This window comes from Lissotriton helveticus, chromosome 1_1, assembly GCF_964261635.1.
Source record: "Lissotriton helveticus chromosome 1_1, aLisHel1.1, whole genome shotgun sequence".
Taxonomy (NCBI): Eukaryota; Metazoa; Chordata; class Amphibia; order Caudata; family Salamandridae; genus Lissotriton; species Lissotriton helveticus.
The window spans coordinates 965,012,186-965,030,252 of NC_136057.1; the positions used below are offsets into that span (position 1 = coordinate 965,012,186).

General features: G+C 41.5%; 1 protein-coding gene across 2 annotated transcripts in view; it reads left to right on the forward strand.

The window, feature by feature from the left end:
- The window catches only part of LOC144771527 (uncharacterized), a 280,734-nt gene that overhangs the window by 21,341 nt on the left and 241,326 nt on the right, over window positions 1–18,067 (forward strand). For both annotated transcript variants that reach the window (XM_078655941.1, XM_078655936.1), the window contains exon 2: window positions 4,738–4,838. The gene's annotated coding sequence lies outside the window, so the exon portion shown is untranslated. The remainder of the gene's footprint in view (window positions 1–4,737; window positions 4,839–18,067) is intronic.

The following is an 18,067-nucleotide window of genomic DNA, read 5'->3' on the forward strand; positions in this document are numbered from 1 at the left end:
AAATTGTGGGCAGCCATCTTGTGCCTCGGTAGAGTGAGGTACAGGAAAGCAGAAAAACAAATGTGTAGAACTCATAAAGGGGGCAGGGTAAAAGCACCCTGACCCCCTAGGCCTGCTCAAGGGGTCCCACAAGGACCCCCAAGGCAAAAAAAAATAATTTTTTTTTAAAAGTCGCGGGGTACGCGTACGGTACGCGACTTTAAAAAAAAAATCTTATTTTTTTTGCCTTGGGGGTCCTTGTGGGACCCCCTGAGCAGGCCTAGGGGGTCAGAGTGCTTCTACTCTGGCCCCTTTGCGAGTTTCACACCTTCGTTTCACTGCTTTCTTGTGCCTTGGTTCTAACAAGGCACAAGATGGCTGCCAAGACTTCCTGGTTTTGAGTGTTGACAGACAGTGGCAGCCAATCAGCATGCCTTCCCGAGAAAGCTGCATGGTCATTGGCTGTCAACACTTCTAACCAGGAGGTGTTGGCATCCATCTTGTGCTAGTGTTGACAGACAGTGACAGCCAATCAGCATGCCTTCCCGAGAAAGCTGCATGCTCATTGGCTGTCAACACGTCTAACCAGGAAGTGTTGGCATCCATCTTGGGTCTTAGTAGACTGAGGCACAAGAAAGCAGAAAAACAAACGTGTAGAACACAAAAAGGGGGCAGGGTAGAAACACCCTGACCCCTTAGGGCTGCTCAGGTGGTCCCACTAGGATATTAATATATTTAAACGTTATCCGCTAATAGAATTAGCATTTAAAAAACTTTGAAATTCACTGAAAAAACCATAGGTTTCAGGCCTTATATAGTTAGGAATTAGCATTTAAAAAACCTTTGAAATTCACTGAAAAAACCATAGGTTTCAGGCCTTATATAGTTAGGAATTAGCATTAAAAAATGTTTGAATATATAAAAACGTTATCCGCTAATAGAATTAGCATTTAAAAAACCTTGCGAATTCAATGAAAAAACCATAGGTTTCAGGCCTTATATAGTTAGGAATTAGCATTTAAAAAACCTTGCGAATTCACTGAAAAAACCATAGGTTTCAGGCCTTATATAGTTAGGAATTAGCATTTAAAAAACCTTTGAAATTCACTGAAAAAACCATAGGTTTCAGGCCTTATATAGTTAGGAATTAGCATTTAAAAAAAACTTGCAAATTCACCGAAAAAAGCATAGGTTTCAGGCCTTATAAAGTTAGGAATTAGCATTTAAAAAACCTTGCAAATTCACTGAAAAAACCATAGGTTTCAGGCCTTATATAGTTAGGAATTAGCATTTAAAAAACCTTGCAAATTCACTGAAAAAAACATAGGTTTCAGGCCTTATATAGTTAGGAATTAGCATTTAAAAAACCTTTGAAATTCACTGAAAAAAATCATAGGTTTTGGGAGTTATATAGTTAGGAATTAGCATTTAAAAAACCTTTGAAATTCACTCAAAAAACTATAAGTTTTGGTGGTGTTATAGTTAGCTGGACATTTTACTCATACAAAACCATTGAAATTGCTCCTATATAGTTAGTTGTACTAACTATATTTTGCGCACCCGCAATCCACTGCTGATGATGTCACATATTAGATCATTCATGACATGGTCAGTGACATCACTGATGACATCTCAAATGTCATCACTGATGACATCACTGATGACATCATCCACGTGACAATCACATACACCTTTTCATACACTATTACAATTTATCTAATCACTTACCTATGGATTCACTCATACATGCTGTCAATGAACAATAGAACACTATCAAAAATACTTATACATCTATATCGACATTAAACAACAGCACGCATCCTATTCACATATGAAGTCATCCTACTCACTTATGCAAACAATGGATCATACTTACATATTTACTTAGCAAAACACTTATACAAACACCACTTCTATTCATTTAGATAGTAAGTCATACTTAGTAAATTATAAAATCATTATTACAAGTATACAGTTATCCATACAGTCACTCACACAATCATTGTGTCTTATGTATACTTATTTATATACAACAACTGACACATACACTGCCTTTTATTTTTCTAGTTTGTTGGACCTGTACCATTGAGAAATATATTTGCTCATCACCACACCCATAAAGAGATTCCCTCACCCAAACTGTTAGAACATGTAGTTTTAACTTCATATATCTACTGAATCAACTATTCACACATCTTTGGACAGTCACACACCCCCCACCGAACCACACACACTTTCACACTCCCATACAAACACTCAGTTAACTAATCAATAACTAATATAGACTTTCACATAGCTAGTAACCAACTGTAGAATCAGTTTACACAACAACTGACAAAGTGATACAGATATTCACACAGTTTAGTCACTATCCACTATATTTAGTGAGACATTATAAATTGGTCAAGTAAACAGTCAATTACACTGCTACTAAATCCTCCATCCAAATATTTATTTATATATATCCACTTATTCTTCAATGCAAATTGCTATATATATAATGCATATTTAAATAACGAAGCAAACCACATTCACTGGATGATGTCATCAGTGATGTCATCAGTGATGTCATTTGAGATGTCATCAGTGATGTCACTGACCATGTCATGAATGATCTAATATGTGACATCATCAGCAGTGGATTGCGGGTGCGCGAAATATAGTTAGTACAACTAACTATATAGGAGCAATTTCAATGGTTTTGTATGAGTAAAATGTCCAGCTAACTATAACACCACTAAAACTTATAGTTTTTTGAGTGAATATATATATATATATATATATATATATATATATATATATATACCCATGTGATATCGTTATAGCTTCACTCTTGTATATATGCATTGCACCATCAGCACTGGGCACCCATTGTCACTTTGAAACACTTGTCACTTTACAACTATGCCTCACCTTGACAGCCTTTGAAAAATGTATTTTCAATATGTTTTGTGAAAAACTAAAAAATATCAAAAAATAATTATAATTTTTGCAAACAGATTTGGAGTTTTTTGTTGTACTGTTGTGTTCCATTATATTCACCTTATTGCGTGCTGTGATTTGGCCCACTTTTACTCTTTGGCATATTGGTTAAGCAGTGAGTCATATAACATATTGGTAACAAGGTTCATTGTCATTTGCAAAGTAATTGTTTTCTCCCGACAGAACCACTGAAGCTTTACCTATATACTTACCCAGGTTCCGAGGTACACTGGGTTCCCCCATTGTATCTATAATACCCAAGGTATATTAGCAGGAAAAATGTTTGATAAGAGAGACGATTTGGCTGACAATGAATGGGGTTTATGGTTGCCCCACAGGGCTTTGGGGAGAGTGGAGCAGTTCAGCGACTGCCATTGTGTTTATTGGGCTATGTTAAAGCCCAAAATAGCCCAGGCTTATATTGGTCAGGTAACAGGGCTGCCCAGGTCACTTGTATTTAAATTGGTGGCAGGGAGATGTTTTATGTTTTTCAGGGAAGATTCATGGTGTTTTTCTGGTATTTAGATAGTTTGATGCACATTTGCGTAGTTATGAGTTATACCACTTCTTGCAATAATGGATGCAGCAAAAAAGGTCACGCTGCGGGAAAGGGGTAGTGCCCAGGCCACTCTGTGTCTCAGAGAGCGGCCCTTTGTGGGGCTGGGAAGAAAGGGGAGTTGTCAGTGGGGACGGGGCATGCGGTTGCGCACGAGTGCACACCTTCGGCCGTTTGAGTTTTTGGGCCGCAAGTGCAGAGGCAAGTGAAGAGGTCCTGGGCGTCGGAGTGGCAGTGAGTGCTGTGACACCAGGTACCCAGAAAATGTCAACAGTGGCCCATTTGTACATCCTGAAGGATTATGAGGATGCTGCGAAGCTGCCCAAATTAGGTGGGTGGCACCTGCGGGGGATTGGGCCAGCAGTGAGTGCAGCTCAAGGGCTGGCCCGAGCATCTTTACTGTTGCGGTTTCAAAAAAGAGGTGAAGTCAGAAGTGGAGGTGAAGTGAAAACGTTGTTGGTGCCTTAGGGGGAGTGTGCAGAGGCACAGCTAGAGAAACAGTGGAATATGGAGAGCCCCTGGGGAGGTAGGGCCCTTTAGGGGCGTGCTATGAGTAGTGGATGGGAGGTCTCACCAGGGGTGGGGCACAGAATTGTCCATTTAACAAGTGGGAGCGGTTTTAGGGGCCCCATAGGGACTCCAGTTATGAGGTCTTTGGGGGGAGGAGAGCAGAGGCGAGGGCATCACATGGGTCCCCACCAGGGAAGTCCCCCAGGACAGGCATGGGAAAGCAAAGGGATTGGAGACATGGCAGGTCGGGGGCCCGCATTCGCTTTAGGGGCAGCCATGTTGGTAGGGAGGAGGGAGGAGGAGGATGGGGTAGGTTGGGACCAAGTGGGGGGTGTACAGAGGGGTAGTTGCACAGCAGGCTTTGGATTACTCTCGGGTGGGTCGACTGCCTGGGGTGGGGTGGCTCTGCTGGCTGCCAGAAGAGCCTGGATAGCTTCCAGGAGCTAATGGGCTTTTGTACCTGAGAGCACCAAAGAAAACGGTGGGCTTTAGTACGGTCTCATTTGTTTTGGGGAAAGAAATTCAAGTACACACAAAGGAGAGAAGATTGTAGTTGTACAACAGAGAGAAGATGTACGCATTTTTGGTTTTACATGCTGGCAAGAGATAAGGTGAAGGTTAAACAGATTCAGGTATTGCTACAAGGGTTGTTTGTAAGGCATAGAGGCCATCAGCTGAAGACAAACAATTTGGATGATTTATTTTTGCAGGGCAACCTGGCTCGGCAGACTTGCAGAAGAGGCTGGGTAGCTTCCATGAGCTCATGGATGACCTTGAGAACCACTGGGACAAGAGAAAACAGTGGGCCTGAGTAAGTTCTCATCCTTTTTGGGAAGTAAAATGGAATCACAGAGAAGAAGGGGAGATGGCGCCAGGACAACAAAAAGACAATACATACATTGTGGGATGGCATGCTGGCAAGAGACAAGGTGAAGGCTTAGGATTTTCAGGTGTTGCTGGGACACTTACATTTTGCCTGCATGGTGGGATAGACAGTTTGTAGGAATTTAAATGTGGAGCTTTTAGGTTTCTCACTGCACCGTCAGCCAGTGAGGCTATTTGCAGGGATCAACAAAGTACTTCTGATGTGGCTTTTTCTTTCTGGGCACCTTCAATGTTTTCCCATTAGCACAGCAAGAAGACATCGATTGGAAGGCTGGAATATTGTCAGAAGCAGCTGGGGAGCCTATACTAGTAAGGGTGGTGGTGTGCAGAGGAACTGTCAGCACAATGGAAGGCCGGGGATAATAACATATTTATCTTAGAGCTGTTCCCATTGGTGGTGGTCACCAAGCTGTGAGGAGTAGAGTTGGCTCATAGAAAGGTGTGTGCGAAAGTTGACAATATGTCGGTGACACAGGTGGTGAATAGGTAGTCTTCCGGAGACACCCAGGTATTGAAGTTATAGCAGGTTTTATGTTGGGTTGCTCGAGGCACAACATCTTTCGGAGCGGAGCACGTCCTGGGTGTGGACAATCACATTGTGGTTGCCCTGTCTCGATCATAGTGGGGGAGAATCCGTGGGCTGGACGTGGAAGCAGAGTGATATAATATACCTATGCCAGAGGGGAGGGAGAGGACAGTGGAGAGTGCTGGGGAGGAGGTCACATGAAGCGAGGACAGGTTAGAGGTCTGGTTGAGTAGCTCTAAGTCATATCAGCACTTGCAGTGGCAGGAGCATGTAAATGCATCCTTTACACTTGCAGGGGAATTTGCCAGGCGACCTGGGGGTGATCTTTGGGCAGCACGCTGCAGCTTGCTTAGCGCAAGGTTTTCAGGCAACCGGCATGGAAGAGGGTCGCTGCATTCCAGTTTTACCTTTTCGGTGCATGGCACTCTGGTGGCAGGAGTTCCTTCAGTGGAGTATGTCACTTATTCTTTCCGCATTGGTGTTGCATCAGAAGTGGGATACAGGTTCTGGCGCTCGTAAATTTCATGCGTTTGCGGCGCTGATCTTCTGTTTGCTACAGTGTATATGTTTGAGCCAGCTGGAATGAGGATATCGCGATAAGTAATGTGATGTGAACTTTCCCTGCTGTTTTTGTCGGTAGCAGGTTCAGTTGCAGGCCCGGTGGCAGAGGAAGTGACATTTTGGGTGGTGGGCCACCCATTCGTCAAGTGGGCAAAGAAACACACAGGGCAGAGAGACTATGGGACTACCCGGGGTTTTACTGGTGCAGGTCCCCCCTTACAGGAAAGGGAAATAGGGTCATGTGTTGAAAGGAAGTGAACCAGGTTTATTTTAGAAGCCAGTAGGCACCTTGATGTTTTGGAGCATCACTTGGGTGAAAATAATTTAGTGAAGGAATAAGGCGTGGGGCTGTTGAGGCATGATTTCCTGCAGGTGAAGACCCACTGGGCTTAGGTGCTTTATCGCTCGACCCGATTTCCTGCTGAGGAGGATTTGGAGGGGGTTCAGCACACCATCAGTTATAGACAGGGCACATAGATAACTCATCAGGGAAATGTCTTGAGAGCATGGAGTTTTCGAGGTTGATGGTGTCTTCTTGTACCATGTCGCGATGGAGTTGCATTTGGTGAAATTGAGGGAAGGGTTGGACATGATGTTGAGCATCAGGAGATGAAGTAGACAGGGGTTAGGAGCAGGGGGGTGAGGGGGCAGAAAAACTGCCTTTTTGGGTTGAGGAGGCCTGGAACGTTTGGCATGAGTTTACAGAAGTTTGGTTGGCATTGCCAGTTGGTGAAGCATTTGGAAAAGTAGGGTAGGCAGGAAGTTCAAGGTTAAGTATAGAAGGTTTGGTTGCTAAGAAGTTGATACATGCAGTCATAGGCTGTAAGGAAAGTTAAAGTTGAAAAATGTTGAAATGCACTATAATGTAAATGAGATAATTGCATGGTGAGGTTTGTGGGGGGACAGTAGGTGTGGGGGCAGGAGATTGGATTGTTTATTTGATGTATAGCGAGGCTTTAGTTTTGTAAGGCAGATTGCCCACGTAAAGTCTGTGATGTGCACCTGTTTCAATAAAGCACCCTTTTTCACACAAGTGGTCTGTGCTGCTCCCCTCTCTCCCAAACTAAATTTGTCCCTAATGGCTTCAACAGTTATTGTATTTTGCATATTTGCTTGCCATTTGGAAGACGATAGGATGTTGTTGGTAAATTTACCTTCAGATGGGATAGCAGGCAATCTCCACTTGCCTTTGCCTAGATTACCGAATTCATTCCTCAATTATAGGTGCTGTGCTTTTATCATCACTACTGTAGAACATGTTTCAAATATAGCAGCTGTTCAAATTATGATTCAGGATTTGGACAATTTTCTAAAAAAGGAATATCACATTTCTGATGTCAAAGATGTATTCTTGAGCTGCCTCATGTCTGTTTTTCATTGTATTTCTTACATCACCAGCTGGGATATGGTGCGAACACAGGCTGTTGAGTTGGAAAGAAAAGAAACAGCAAAAACGTGCTTTTAATGTCATTTATCTTAGAGTAGACCTTACAGAAATAAAGTTTTGGATTATGCCACCCACTGGCTGGAGTAACATGCCAGAATTGTCACAATCACCTGAAGAAATATGAAATTTTGCTGAGAAGAATTTTGGTATTTCCACTTACTGCCTAGGTATGGGTGCCTACTCAGCACTATACTCTTTGCCACATCAGGCTGATCTTTGCCACATTCGAGTTCCCCACTAATCTGTGAGATCTCCATTACACTAATTTTTATTTGGCATTCTAGTACTCAAAAAAAGACCGATGAGGAAAGGCTGACTTTGCATGTTCGCCCCCTTATGTACATGTATGCAGCCAATCTACAACATGAAACTGGTGAAAGGTAAAAACGGCAGGGGACGACAGACCTTGAGTTATGAAGCTGCTTCAATTCCTATCACACATCTCTTACTGGTAAAAACACCCAAAAGAACAAATGTTTAGGAAAAGTGAATTTCTTTTTTTTTAATACTTTTTTTTATTCATCATCAGGATTTAAACTTTATCAGTTCGATATTACACAGAATATATACAATAAAACAAAAGGTTCTCCTTTTGGAGTCATGAACAACAATACAAGAAAATAACTAAATATGAACGCACACGCGGAAATGCTAAGAAAGAAAAAAGAGAGAAGGATAAAAAGAAAAAGAAAAATTCAAGGTATACATTAAACAATCATGATGCCCAGTTTATATAGGAACTATCTCGGGTTTACCCCTTTTATTATTCGTCCATCCTTGATTTTCATTCTACAACCAGTGCCCAGACCCGCTTACCCAGTTGCTTTTCCTTCCACCCTTTTTTATCATACAAAGCTTTCTCTAAGGTATATATAGCTAGCAGCCGTGACAACCACTGTTGGAAAGTTGGTGGATTTGGGTCTTTCCATAGAGTTGCTATACACAACCGACTTAAGGTCATTGCCAGAAATATGAATTCTTGATGATGTATTTCCACTTCATCTCTCACTACACCTAAGACCATAACTTCATCTGTTAAGCTAATGGATATCCCCAATGCGCTATCCAAGAATTGTTCTAATGAGCGTTTAAATAGATCTAAATTGGGACATGAGGCAAACATGTGTATTGTATCTGCCTGCAAGCTTTGACACTTCGGGCATGTTATCCCATTTGTTCCGCCCCACCGAGCTATTCTATGCGGAGTGTAATAAAGTTCAAACAAGGTCTTATAATACTGTGCTTGTAATTTCGCTACTCTTAATATTGTATTTGCTAAAATAAGCGATTTTTCGCCCTCGTTCCTTGTTAAGTTTAGCTTCATACTCCATTTTTCAAATACTTTCACCCGATCATCCTCTTTATACAGGCATATTTCATCATATAGTTGTGATATCGAACAACCCTATACATCTCTCAGTTGCTCCATAACATCCTCCCTTTTAAAATTCATATTGCCCGCCTGTTTATTTAATAAGACTGACCTAATCTGTAGATATATATATAAAAATATCTGCGCTCAAGAATATATAGTTGCTGTGCTTTGTCGAAAGCAATTAAACCTGTGTGATCAATGAGGTCTCCAATGATATTGCCCTGCGAATATCCCACTGTTTCATTACCTGGTCCTGGAACACCTCTGGTAATGAAGGATTCTTAGACAGAGGGGTATAAAAGTTCATCCTCCCAAGTTTAGTTTTTTTCCTAACCAGGGACCATACTGAAAATGCAGCCCCTAGTGTCTTAAATTTTATTTTTTGTAATAATTTGGTTAATTAAATGCAAGCAACCCCTTGTTGGCTCCCACTATTAATAATTCGAATATATCTGGAATGCTGTCATTGCCCCTCCATCTATCGTTCGTATTCCCGCCAGGTAATCCTCTAATGTATTGCAGGGCTGCCGCCAGATAATAGACCTTAAAATCTGGTACCGCCGGGCCACCCCGATCTCTAGATAATGACAGGAATTTTATAGCCCTTCGTGTTTTACCTTTTGCCCATATAAAGTGATTAGTAAGTCCCTCAATTTCCTTAAACCAGCTATTATTTAATTTTAACGGGATAGTTCGAAATAGGTATAAAACTTTAGGCAGAAATAACATTTTTATTACATTGTACCGGCCTATTGTTGTTAAATGCAGGTTATTCATCCTGTCTAGATCCTCTTTAGCCTTTTTAATCACTGGGCCCAGGTTTTTTTCCACGACCTTCGTTAATTCAGATGTTATGGTTGTTCCAAGATAAACCGCGGCTTCTGTAACTCTCTGATCTACAATTGTAGCCTTTTGATATACAACAATTTGTGTTTTTCCTTGATTCAATTTATATCCAGATAAGGTCCCATAGACTTTAGTTACCTTTTCTATTTCAATTAATGCTGAGGCAGGTTCAGGCGATGTGACGGCTAGGTCATCTGCATACCCTAATATTTTAGTATCATGCCCGTTCAGAGTAATTGGCAAGATGTTCCTGTTTAGCTCGATTCTTCTTATAAAAGGATCGATATAAAAGGCGAAGAGTAGCGGGGAGCAGGGGCACTCTAGTACTCGAAAAAAGACCGATGAGGAAAGGCTGACTTTGCTTGTCCGCCCCCTTATGTACATGTATGCATCCAATCTAAAACATGAAACTGGTAAAAGGTAAAAATTGTAGGGGACGACAGGCCTTGAGTAATGAAGCTTCTCCAATTCCTATCACACATCTCTTACTGGTAAAAACACCCAAAAGAACAAATGTTTAGGAAAGTGCTCACATTTGGTGTGGGCAGGTATCAATGTAGGTCTTTAGTTCTCTTAGATGGCACACTAGCACCAATGAGAATGTAGTTGTTTTACATTTAACCAGAACATATATAGAGCAAAAGCATTGGTTGTTCAGATAAGGATACTTATGTACTTTTGGGGGTTAAACCTGGTAAGTTCGATGTGTAGTTTGTGCCATGTGTCATGTTTGTGTTTTGTGTATTTAAGTGTGTTTCTCCATGTGTCACAAGACACATAGAACAACAGTTATATGATTTGTATTTATTTTTACACATGTCACAGTCGGGTATATGTTGGGTGCACATCTTATCAATTTGCTGTGTGTTAGTGTGTGCAGTGTTTTTCCCCTCAATTTTTTTCATTTGTTTTGCTGGTGGTATTTCTATCTACAATGGTTTCTGTTTGGTTCCATTGTAGTACTTGAGAGTGGTTTTATGTGGTGTGTGACTCACTTCAAAGATGAGCTTGAGTACATTTTAGCCTGGTTGACCAGTTGAACTTTTTGAGTAGATGACTGCACTACTTTTATGATTTCTGCCTGGTGCACACATTTTTAGATTTATTTTGTTATTTTCATGGCCCTCCCTCTGCTTCTCTTTGAATTTTTCGGTTCCCCTCCTATTCTTGAAGAGTTATTCTTCAACTATGTGCCACTCCCCCTTGCCACTCCCACATTAAGTCCTCACTTACAGGTTTAGGTCTGCAGAGAAATTTGCACTTTGTTAGGCAAAAAAGTGATAGGGGATATGCATCTTCAAAGTATAGATTTCTATACCTACTATCGGGAAATCCCATTTAATTAGTGCGTTCTCATGCCGATAAAAGTTTTTGTGAAAGGGCTCTTAATTATCACATTCTGCATATCTATCAGGAATCTTGCACATATTGTATTGTGTGGATGGTACATTAAATACTAGTTAATGTATTCAAGGACCTAGGCATTTACTTGATGGAAACGTAACTCTTAATCTGTTTATGACAGTGTTCATTGCACATGTTAAGATTTACTTAAGTGATCAGAATATATGCTATTCCTTTGTGCTACTCGTGTATTCTACCACGTGAGTGTGGAATGGCTGTGAAAAGGTGTCACCCTTACTTCAGACAGGCCAGAGACAGGCTTCAGAAGAGTTTGTCATGTTCAGTCACTGGCAGGTAGGCCCGGTGAAGGAAGTTCAGAATCATTTCCAGTCACTCATTTGCACGAGCTGATTTTTGAAGTTAATCAGGGCAGCATGACTTCTGTGATTCTCCCTGATTTGTTCAGCCCCCCCCCCTTCCCCCGCCCTGAACTGCACTACACTGATAGAGCGTCATGTAGCTAATTTCCATATCCAGGGTCCTCTCTAGAACTGGTGTAAACCTTTGCTCTCTGGTAATTGGACCCACACACTTTCAGGCATGCCAGAATCTTTTGTGTGCCAGATTCTAAATGTACTGACGGCCCCCACATAACAGTAGCACCCGTTTCCAAGTTAAAAACAAACATGCTCCAGTGAAAGACAAAACATAGCAGCTCTAGCATCTTGTGTCTAGGGGAATAGCCATGTGAGCCGCAGCATAATCAAAGGCGTGAGACCTGCATAATGCCTCATCTATCCCCCTCCTAATGGCCCTGCACCCATTACATCTAAACGTACAATCCTGGCATGTATAGTTAGTTTAACAGAGGTTGGGAATCTCTCCTGTGTTCTTTAATGCACGCATGTGCACCCTTTAAGCCCTACTGGAAACCTTTGGTGTCTCAGCATATATTGACTTTCACTGTTAAAATTGTTGGTATCAGTAAAAATGTTTTGAAACCGGATTGTAACACGTTTTTGTTCTCATTCACAAAGCTGCAGTACTTTAAATGAGGAATGTCAGGGCTAAATGAATGAAAAAATGGAGTGCACTTTCTTTAGCAAAAGAATAAGAAGGTAGAAGATTCCCTTTAAAGACTAGGCAGCATTGCCAACTGGGCTGGTTCTTTCATGCAGCAGGTGTATTCCTAGGAGATTAAGTACAGAGGCACTTAAAACGCACCAGTAGCCCCGGAAATAGTTATGTTGAAAAAGAATTCCGGCAGACTACGTATAGGGAAAGTTAATGTGCCGCTGTGAGAGTACACATGACAAGATAAACGTTTGCCTTTGCGGAAAAGCAGACAGGCAGCTGGCCAAGGTGTTTGATCAGCAGATTATTAAGCAGCAGTTTATCTGGGAGTTTATTTCGTAGTAAATTGAATTAACAGCAAGAGGCTCCGTCGCCAAATATTCGAGATGCTTCATACTTAGGCAGGACGGTTATTACCTTCATTCATTATATAAAATGGAAAAAATAAAGAGACTATGACTTGCTGCGGCATACTGAATATTATTAAATGAATTTAAAAAACGACTGCCTAATTATTTGTCTAGGCTTCTTTGTAAGTAATGGACGATAATGCCTCTCAATTTCATAGGCATGGAAATGATTATGGCTTCTTCATAATTGCTCGTTTCTTATCTCACCTGATAAAAACAGATGCCAGCAGTAAATAAATGCAGAAACAACAAGGTGATGGATAGAATGCTTGAATTAATCTCAGTCACTGGTAATCGCTTGGGCCGCATCCCAGTTTGCCATTTTGTTTGCCCAGTGTGCCACCACAGTTTGAACTCAGCCATGTGCAAATCAGTCTTGATCCTGCTCCTCTTGGGAATAGTCCAACCTGAACTGCCAGGCCAGGTGCTTCCTGAACCAGAACACAACAAACCTACAACCGCTTTCGCCCTCGTTAGGGGTCCTTAGCCAGGTATAGCTTGCTTCCAGTGGTACAATGAGCCCAGGATCCACAAACCAAGCTATTCCTTGTTACTTTCCTCAAAAACCTGTGCTGCTTCCCCATCCATCCCCATGTTGCTTTTTCCTCCTCCCACCCTCACCCATGTTGCTTATGCCTACCTCTAACCCTCCGCCATGTTGCTTACCGATTGTTCCTGTCATCCCCTGTGTTGCTACCACCTCACCTTGGCTTGCTTTAAAAAAAAAAACTTTTGCATATTTTCTTTTCTTTTTAGTCACAGATCTAACTCAATCAATACATAAAAGGTAAAAAAAAGCAGCCTGCCTCAATTGGTAGGCGAATACATGCGTTGTGTGTGTACCTATAAAATTACAAGGACTATCGGCTCAAAGTCTTTTTGTAGGAAAATGCCCCTTTTGCCTGATCACCAACATTTATTTGCTAGATTTTGTTGCTGTTTTTGGACTCTGCACACTAGTACACTGCTGCCTAGTATATTTCCTCTGACTCATAAAACGTGAACATTCTTTGTCATTATTTGCCCTGACATTTTGCCTTCTGACCTCCAGTTTTTTGACTGTGTGCTCAACTTCGTTTTTGTTTCTTTAGGACTTTGTGCCCCTTTTCACTGCAGACCAGTGCTAAAGTGCATGTGATCTGTGTCTAAAATGTGACGACATTTGGTTTCTCCATGATTGACATATTTGATTTAATGAAAAGTCCCTACTACAGTGCACAGCATGTGCCCACTGTAGATCAAATGCTTCTAATCGGCCTGCATCACTAATAGTGCCACCCACATGAGTAGACCTTCAAACCTGTCTCACACCTGCCACTGCAGAGTGTATGTGTGCAGTTTTAATCTGCCATTTCGACCTGGCAACTTCCACTACTTTCCAGGTCCAAACCTTCCCTTTTATTACATATAAGCCAACCCTAAGGTAGGCCCTAGGTTGCCCCGGGCAGAGTGCAGTGTATTTAAAAGGTAGGACATGTACTTTGGAGTACATGTCCTGGTAGTGAAAAACTTGGTTTTCACTACAGCAAGGCCTATCTCTCCCTGGAGGTTAGCATTGGAGCTTCCTTGCAACACTTTACAAGTGTAACTTCCAAATGGGAAAAGATAGGAAGAGCATGTTTGGTGTTTCTGGACTCACAATTTAAAAACACATCTTTTAGTGAAGTTGATATTAAAATTGCAGGTCTGAAAATTGCACTTTTAGAAAGATGGCTTTTTCTTACTTTAACCATTCTGTGCCTCTGCCTGTCCCTAGAATACACGTCTGGGTTGGGTGACAGCTTAGCTTTGAGCATTCCCTCTAGACAGTCACACATAAAGAGAGCTGTGTATCCTGACGGCCCATCACCAGGATGTTTGGTCTACCTGAGCTTGAGTGAGAGGGAGAAGTTGGCACTTGCACCTGAATAGGGCTGTGCCTGTCCCTGCCCCTACACAAAGAGCTATATACAGCCCTGTAGTGTGTCTTGATTCAGGCCCAGGAAGGGCCGGGTCTTGTGCACAAAAAAGTATGTTCTTTGAAGTCTCCCTACTTCAAAAGCTAAAATGGGTTTCAGTCCTGGCATTAGCGCTAGTGATGCCTGGTCTGCCAGTGTTTGTTGGCGCACCCTCATGACCACCTTCTCCATGGATTCCCCAGATTCCCTCACTACCAGCCTTTAACAGTGATCCTCAAGTCTCCATAAACATTCTCTCTCTCATGCAATTATTTTGTTTATTAGCGCCAGCCTTACCATTGTAAGGTGTCAGAGCACTTTACACTACATGCACATTACAGAGATAATGAATCATAAGTGTGTAGATCAATGTATAGGAAATGTTACATCAGACATTTGACTACAAGATGTAAGAGTCACATGTCATCCATACTGGTAGGCAATATAGTTCAAGAGTGCTTGGTCTGCAGATGCACAAGTTCAGAATTTAAAACGTAAAACCATGGTTTGGGGGTCGGCTTCACTAATAAGAATTGATTTCTACCCAAGTAAACCCTTTTTCCGACATTGGGTAAAAAAATACAGGGGTAAAAAATCATAACGCTCTAAACTATAGCTTGCAGTTTGCATGCAGCTCTTTGGGGATAATTAACAGCTCACTGTTCTATATTAGAATTTAGACTTATAAACTGCAAGTAACTAAAGGTCTCGCTGAAAAAAGCAGTAACGCAACAACCTGTTTACATTACTTCGTGATCTGCATGGTACATGTGCTTTGCAGCAGGCATTCTAACTCCCTGCGCTAAATTATGATGAGTTAAAACTTCCACTAGACTAAACTCCAATCTCTCTGCATGGGTCCATTACTCACTAGAGTTAAATTGACATTTCTATGCCTGAAAATTTCTGAAGGCAAGGAACGCAACAGCAGGTGCTTTTAAAACCATGTTGTACTTGAAAACAGGGCGACCCCACCCTCAAAGTCAGCGTCCATTGTGGTGGCACTGATCGCACTTCCCTAGAGCCGGTCCTGATGGCTATAAGTAATGGGCCTGTGACACCATATACACAGAAGACTTCTGAAAGAGATGACATTCTATCGTGAAGAAGAGCTGTTGTGCTGCCGAGAGGGACTACCACTTTGCTGCTCGATTTTCTCTGTTGACCTGCTGCTTCTAGCTTAGAAGTGAGAGGACTGAACATGAATCTCTACCTCCAGCACCGCTAAAGGTTCTCCAAGGACTTGTTTGAGCTTGCCTCCTGTTTCTGAAGTCGCAGGGATATCAAAACTTCACGGGCTCCTCTGCTGTGAGTCCTGCCACGTAGTGGCAAGTCCAGTCCTGGGGCCTTGGAAGCAACTGTTTGGTGCTGCAACCCAAGAAACCAATTCATCGACACTGAAGTGTCGTTCCGAACTGGCGCATTCCCTACAAAATTGTTGCATTGCTGCTACCTGCACTAAACTTGTGGACACCGCTCACCGAGTGGCAAACACAATGACCTTGACCTACAATGCAGCTGCATCTTTGCTGACGCAGCACCTCCGAATCTCCGCTGGTGCGACAGCGATGCATCACTTCTGTTTTTCAGCATGTTGTCCCCGAGAATCTACGCATTCATGGTACTGTCAGCGGGTCTTCATGACTGCTGTATCCTACACGTGCTTCATCTCGGTCGGAGTGAACCTTTGTATTTGCCCCGTCAACCCAACTAAATAGCCCCAGTTGGAGATATTGACCTCTAAGCACTGCATTTTGATTCAATCTTGCAAAATTCATATCTTGACTTGTGTATGTTGGATTTCTGTTGTTTTGGGATTTGTTTTACTCATATAAATATTGTCTATTCTTCTACACTCGTGTGGAGTACTTTTTGTGGTGCTTCTAAATGCTTTAAACATTCTTTTGAGTTAAGCTTGTCTGCTCTGTACCATAGCTACCAAGGGTTGAGCTCAGCTTTAAATTACTGAAACCTTTACTGGACCTAACAAGAATAGTGACATTATTATTTCTGGGGAACTACCATCCACCCCAACTAAAAATATGTTCTCAAACTTTTTAACTGTAACCATTGTGGACAGCATCCGTGATAGCTAAACACCATTTACAAAACCAATAGGTAACGCATGTGAGACCTATTGGCTTTGTTAATGCTTGTTTACAAAATCGACAACCAATATTTTTTGAGTGTATGAATTTATGTTTTGCTAGTATTCATAACTGCATATCTGTGCCTGTCTCATCACCAAATTATTGACTTTTTTGTTCCTTTACTGCTACGGTCAGGATTTTTTTACTAGGGGACCTATGTTAGTGGAAAAAAGCTTTGTGATGTTCATAAATATATTAAGCCTTGCAAAGAACTATGTGATTCTTCATCCCACATTTTACCCTGCAATGTTTCTACAATATTGATTTCTCACTGTCTGCATTTACATAATCTTAGTGAATTTACACACTCTCATCCTTTAAGCCCATAATTCCTGATTTATTGGCAAAAGTATTTCAGGAAGTGAAAGAAGTATAATTAGATCTTTGTCTCATTTGACTATGGTGTCTTTCTGTTGTTATTGAATCAGCAGTTTGACTAAGGAAACCTTGCTTGACATGAATGATCATTATATTACACTTATGGAGACAAAATATACTAGACAGAAGTGCCACAGCTGAAATGTATGATTTGATGAAGTCACCCAATACCTCAGACTCTCTTTGGATGGACAATACACCTTATAAAGGTACAGACTAAATGTTTGTTGCATCACTGGAAAACCCAAGGGTGGATATGGATGGCTATAGATGACTATGGATGACAGTAGTGTGTTTTCTTTCATAGAAGTAGATCTTTCACCGGTATTTCACCTCACTGACCATTCCATCTTAATAAAACTCAACTGTTGTGTTTGTTTCAGACTTCAAAGCACTTTTGCTAGGCTGAGCAGATACAAAGAGTTAGTATTCAAATATTTTTATGTCAAGGACAGTCAATGGACTATTGTATTCTCCATTGCTCATTCTTTTTAGCATCTATGTTCAACCTATGGTTGTCCATGTTTAGTTGTAGCTCGATATCCCTGAAAGTGGAGGGGCATAATACTTGCCACAGGTTCACCTCATTGTTTTCAAAATTTGCCTTGGGTGCCCTATACACAAATGTACTCACACACTCACATTCACTGTTTCTCACACACAAAGGCACCTGCAGACACTTACACTTTCACATTCACTGAACCTCATTCATAACTATTGGTGTACAGGGTCTTTGATTTGAACTCTTAGGGTACAGGTGTTCTGCTTTAAATAGTACAGAGATGCATTTGTACCATTAACACAGGCAACACAGAATAAATCCCACTTCCTCTCACAATCTCCACTTCACTCACCCATTCTAAGTCACACTGATTTACTCAAATATCACACTTTCCATTATTCATACTCACTCACTGATTGATTCTTACTCATTAATGCTCATTGATACTCTCCAACAAATTAAACTAACATACACTCACTCAATCTCACACTCTCTCAATCATTTATAAATACACTTTTACGCACACATGCAAAGTGACAAACCTTTTTTTTACTATCCTTTCTTCCTTTTCTGGCATCTCAGAGGCTCCATGGGAGCAGCAGCAA